Raw genomic sequence first — 6,408 nt, forward strand, 5'->3', positions numbered from 1 at the left:
AGAATAAAAATTTGTCATTTGCAATGATTTGGTTGGGGTTAGAGTGTATTATGCTAAGCAAAATAAGTAAGTCAGAAAGAGAAAAATATCATATGATTTTACTATGGAATTTAAGGAAGAATATACATGAACTCAGAGGAAGGGAGGAAAAAGAGAAGAAGGCAACCCTAAGAGATTCAACTCTAGAGAACAAACTGAGAGTTCCTGGAGGAGAGATGAGTGGGTGATGGGCTAAATGGGTGATGGGAACTAAGGAGGACATTTGATGAGCACTGGGTGTTATATGCAAGACAGGAATTGATAAGTTCTATTCATGAACTCAATATTACACTATATATTAAATTAGCTGATGTTAAATAAAAATCTGAAACAATAACAAAAGCAAAAACAAGACCTATAAATATTCTGCAGGTAAGAGGCTCAATTTAGATGTAAAGACATGCTCAGATTGAAAATAAAGAGAAGAAATATTTATCAGGTAAGTGGAAGTAAAAGAAAGATTAAGTAAAAATACTTATATGGAAGAGATTATTCTGAGTGAAATAAGTCAAGCAGAGAGAGTCAATTATCATATGGTTTCACTTATTTGTGGAGCATAACAAATATCATGGAGGACAAGGGGTGTTAGAGAGGAGAAGGGAGTTGGGTTAAATTGAAAGGTGAGGTGAATCATGAGGGACTATGGACTCTGAAAAACAATCCGAGGGTTTTGAAGTGGTGGGGGTATGGGAGGTTGGGGTACCAGGTTGTGGGTATTATAGAGGGCACGGATTGCATGGAGCACTGGGTGTGGTGAAAAAATAATGAATACTGTTTTTCTGAAAATAAATAAATTGAAAAAATAAAAAAAAAAACTTACATGAGACAAACTAGATTTTGAACCAAAGACAGTAATAGGAGTTGAAGAAGAGTATGATACCATACAAAAGGGACAATTAAACAAGATCTAACAAATGTAAACATGCACCCAACATGGAAGAATACAAAATAAAACAATTAATATCAAACAAAGGAACTCCTTGATAATTATACACTACTAATAGGGTCCTTGATACACGACTTAGATCAATATAGATTCCTGAGTAGAAAATTAACAATGAAACAAAGTCTTTTAGCGACACACTGGGCCTGATGTATTTAAAATATATATTCAGAACATTCTGCCTTAAAGCAACAGAATAAACAATCTTTTCAAGTGCACATGGATATACTCTAGAAGACATCTTTTACTAGGTCACAAATCAGGACTCAAAAAGTACAGAAAGATAGATAACATAGCATGCATATATTCTGACCACATCACTATGAAACAGGAAGTCAGTCATGAAAAAAAAATGGAGAGACCTCAAATGCATAGAGGTATTGTACATAAATAATGAATCTTGGAACACTGCATCAAAAACTAATGATGTATTGTACGGTGATAAACACAACATATTAAAAAATTTTTTAAAAGATACAGATCTATCTCAAGAAAAAAGAGATATCTAAAAAAACAACCTAATATTACACATAAAAGGCATAGGGGTGGGGGGTAGGGGATAGGAGAGACCGTTTTGGGGTATTAAGCAGGGCACAGATTGCATGGAGCACAGGGTGTTATACGCAAACAATGAATCTTGGAACACTACATAAAAAAACTAATGAAGTACTGTAGGGAGAGTAACATAACATAAAGAAAGGCTTATGGGAAAATAAAAACAAAGCGTAAAGCCATCAGAAAATGAGAAATAACAGTTACAGCAGAATTAACCTATATTGAAACTAAAAACACAAAGTAGAACAGGTTAATGAAACCAAAAGCTATTAAATATCAGCCCTTTGTACTGTCATTTGCGAATATCTTCTCCCATTCAGTGGGTTTCTTTTTTGTGTGTTATTTGTTAAGATTTTATTTATTTATTTGACAGACAGAGATCACAAATAGGCAGAGAAGCTGGCAGAGAGAGAGCAGGAAGCAAGCTCTCCACAGAGCAGAGAACCCAATGTGGGGCTTGATCCCAGGACCCTGGGATCATGACCTGAACCCAGGGCAGTGGCTTTAACCCACTGAGCCCCATCCCTCTTTATTTTGTTGAATGTTTCCTTGGTTGTGCAGAAGTTTTTTAATCTTTATAAAGTCCCAAAAGTTTCTTGTCACTTTTGTTTCCTTTGCCTTTGGAGATGCATTTTAAAAAGAAAAAAAAAATGTTCATCATCGTTAGCCATCAGGGAAATTCAAATCAAAACCACACTGAGATACCACCTTACACCAGTTAGAATGGCCAAAATTAAGAAGACAAGAAACAACAACTGTTGGAGAGGATGTGAGAAAGGGGAACCCTCTTTCACGGTTCATGGGAATGCAATGTCCATTAAAGGATGAAGGGATAAAGAAGATATATACTATATATGTACTCTTAAGTATAAAATATATATATTTAAATTAAAAACAAAGGAAAATAGAGGCAGAGAGAGAGGGATGGAGATAGAGATAGAGATAGAGAGAGAGAGAGAGAGAGAGAGAGATAAAGGCAAACCAAGGAAGAGATTCTTTACCATAGATAATATACTGGTGGTTACCAGAGGGGAGATTGGTATAATATGGGTTAAATAGGTGATGGGGATTAGGGAGTACCCTTTTGATTAGCACTGGGTGCTATACATAACTTTTTAAAATAACTAAATTGTACAACTGCAACTAATTTAGTGATTCATCACTTAACATACATACAACACCCGGGGCTCACCACTGCAATTGCCCTCCTTAACACCATCACCTGTTTAACCCATTCCCCTGCACATCTGCCCACTGTTAAACCCTCAGTTTATTTTCCATAGTTGACTCTCTTTTTTGATTACCCTCTCTTTTTTTAAAAGATGGTCATCTGTTCTGTTTCTTTAATTTCATGTATGAGTAAACTCATGTGATATTTGTCTGTATCTGACTTTTCATTTAGCATAATATTCTATAACTGTCTATATTGTTGCAAATGGGAAAATTTCATTCTTTTTTATGAGTAATATTCCACTGCATACTTGTATATGTATTTTATAGTTTTCACAGTACAAATCTTTTGCCTCTTTGATTGGGTTTAGTCCTAGGTTCTTATGGTTTTTGGTGCAATTTTAAATGGGACTGATTCCTTGATTTATATCTCTGCTTCTTCATTATTAGTGTATAGAAAAGCAACAGATTTCTGTATGCTGATTTTGTAATCTGTGAATTTACTGCATTTGTGTACAGTTCTAAAAATTCTTTGGTTATGTCTTTCAGGTTTTATATATAGAGTATCATGTTATCTGCAAACAGTGCAAGTTTGACTTTTTTCTTATTAATTTGCATGATTTTATTTCTTTCTGTTGTCTGATTGCTGTGCTGGGACTATCAACAATATATTAAATAACAGTCATGAGAGTGGAATTACTGTATTTTTCCTGAACCTAGAGGAAAACCTCTCAGATTTTCTCCACTGAGAATTTAATAGCTGTGAGGTTTTTCATCCATGGTCTTTATTATTTTCAGGTTTGTGTCATTTATCCCAAATTTGCTGAGAGTTTTTATAATGAATTGATGTTGTACTTTTTCTTTTTTTTTTCTGCATATGTTGAAAGGATCATAAGTTTTTTATCCTTTCTACTAATGTGGTATATCACATTCTGATTTTTGAATATGGAGCAACACTTGTAGCTCAGGAATAAATCCCACTTGGTCATGGGGAATGATTCTTTTAATATACTGCTGGAATTGTTAGTATTTTGTTGAGGATTTTTGCAACCATGTCCATCAAGGATATCGTCCTGTACTCCTCTTTATTGATGGGACCATTGTCTCATTTAGGAATCAAGGTACTGCTGGCCTCATCAAATGAATTTGGAAGTTTCCCTTACATTTATATATTTTTTGAATAGTTTGATAAGAATAGGTATTAACTTCTTTAAATATTTGGTCGAATTCCCCTGTGAGGCCCTCTGTCCCTGGATTTTGTTTGTTGAGAGATTTTAGTTTATTACTAATTTAATACCTTTGCTGGTATTTTCCCAATCACTTTCTCTGTTTCTTCCCTTTTTCAGTTGTGTTAGTGTATATGTTTCTAGGAATTTATCCATTTTTTCCCAGACTGTTTGATTTTTTGGCATATAATTTTTCAAAATATTCTCCTGCAATAGTTTATTGGTTGTTACTTCTCTCCCCTTTTGTTTGTTTGTTTGTTTGTTTGTTTTGGGGGGTCTTTTTTCTTTTCATTTTGGAAATTCTGGCTAAGTGTTTATCAATTTTTTTTTTCTGTTGAAGATTGTCTTAATATTACTTTATGCCATTATAGCTAAGGAATGCATTACTGGCTTTCTTCTCTTTTCTTCCCCATACGGGATGTGGATGGGGGAAATGGGTTAAATTGGGATAGAAATTAAGGAGGGCATTTAAAATAAGCACAGTTTATTGTATATAAGTGTTGAGTCACTAAATTCTACACATGCAACTAATATTACATTATATATAAAGTAACTGGAATTTAAATAAAGACTTGAAAAATATTATTATAAGCATATGTATCTCTCTACAACAAAGTTACATTTTTTATATCTTTTTCTTACACTAGATTTCAAGGACACAATTGATGTCAGAAAATGCCATATAATAGGCTTGAGTTAGAAGAGGGGAAGCAGTTGGATAACAAAGTACTTTTTTCTCCTTTTTTTCCTTGTGAGATGAAATCAACATAACTTAAAATTAAACACTAAACATGTACAATTAGTGGTATTTAATACATTCACAATGCTGTACAGATATCACCTACCTTTGTCTATTTTCTTTTGTTTGAGAATACATTATACATATTTTTTTCATGTGACATTTTGCATATTGATTTTCCTAAGAGTTACCATACAATTGGTTTTTCTGGGAGAGCAAAGCTTATTTCTCATGTCCCTACATGCTTTTCACAGGAAAAGGAATGCCCATTAGTATGACAGATATAAAAATCATGCATCTTTCCAATCCCTAGAAGAACCAATCTGGTTTTGCTATACACTTGGTCTGGACAAGGAGGATACTTCTTAGTATCACTTTAATGAACACAATGAGATTTTTTTTAATGATAATTTGTACTCTACAGATCCAATGTTATTACCCGACTATGCAATGGATTGTTTGTATGATTATGTCAGTGAATGCATAAATCATGATATCTGTGATATTAACTCTTTATATTGATAAATTGTATGTGTCCCCTATCAATTTTCTTGGTGCCATTTTCATATCTTTATTTCTCAGACTGTAAATGAGGGGGTTCATGGTGGGTGGCACCACAGTGTAGAATACAGAAACTAGCAAGTCTAAAAGTGATGGATATTTGGGTAAGGGATGTAAATAGGCAAAAAATCCAGAAGAGAGAAACAGAGTCACAACAAGGAGGTGAGGCAGGCATGTGGATATGGCTTTGTGCATTCCTTCCTTGGAAGGCATTCTCAGAACAGTGGAAAATATATAAATGTAATAAATATCAATAAACACAAAACAGCCAAAAATCTAACACTAGACGGAGCCCAGTGACTACAAATTCCCCTATGTTATATGAACAGGCAAGAGAGAGCAGTTGTGGGACATCACAGAAGAACTGATGAATTTCAGGAAGCCCACACATGGGAATGGAAAAGGTAGAAACTGTATGAAGAATTGCTTTGAGACCTCCACTGACCCATGAAGTAGTCACCATCTGCATACAGGCTCTGTGGCCCATGATGATGTCATATCTGAGAGGATGGCAGACAGCAACATAGCGATCATAGGACATGACTGTGAGTAGTGCTACTTCTGTACTGACTAATAGAAAGAAGAAAAACACCTGTGAAACACATCCAAGTAATGGAATTGTGTTGTGATTCATTAGAGAGTTCATGATGGATTTGGGGACAGTGATGGAAATGAGGCAGAGATCTAGAAAAGAGAAGTTCTTTAAGAAAAAGTACGTAGGGGTGTGGAGCTGATGATCCTTGGTGGTAAGGGTGATGATGAGAAGATTCCCCAGTAGAGCTACCAGGTAAATTAGCAAAAATAGCATTGCATGTACGACCTGGGTTTCCCTAACATCGGAGAAGCCCATGAGGAAAAATATGCTCCCATAAGTGAAGTTGTCCATTTCTCTGTATGTTTAATCAATTACTCTAAAAAATAAATCAGAGGGGAAGACAAACCATGTTGACTCCAAAAAACAAAACAAAACAAAACAACAACAACAACAAAATGGAAGGTTTGGAAGGGAGGGGGTGAGGGTATGGGTGAGGCTGGTGGTGGGTATTAAGGAAGGCATGTATTGCATGGAGCACTGGGTGTGGTGTATAAATGCTGAATCTTATAACACTTAAAAAATAAAATTAAATTAAACAAAATAAAGTAGGCAACTTAAGACTCAGATGAGGATAATTTTC

At 34.8% G+C, this 6,408-nt stretch overlaps 1 pseudogene across 1 annotated transcript; it reads right to left on the reverse strand.

Moving 5' to 3' along the window:
* Positions 1-5,185: 5,185 nt before the first annotated feature.
* On the reverse strand, positions 5,186-6,119 carry LOC309861945 (olfactory receptor 14A16-like; annotated as a pseudogene). Its single transcript has one exon. The product of its transcript is annotated as an olfactory receptor 14A16-like (transcript).
* Positions 6,120-6,408: the final 289 nt, after the last annotated feature.

Source organism: Mustela nivalis, assembly GCF_964662115.1.
Source record: "Mustela nivalis genome assembly, chromosome: 3".
NCBI classification, from domain to species: Eukaryota; Metazoa; Chordata; class Mammalia; order Carnivora; family Mustelidae; genus Mustela; species Mustela nivalis.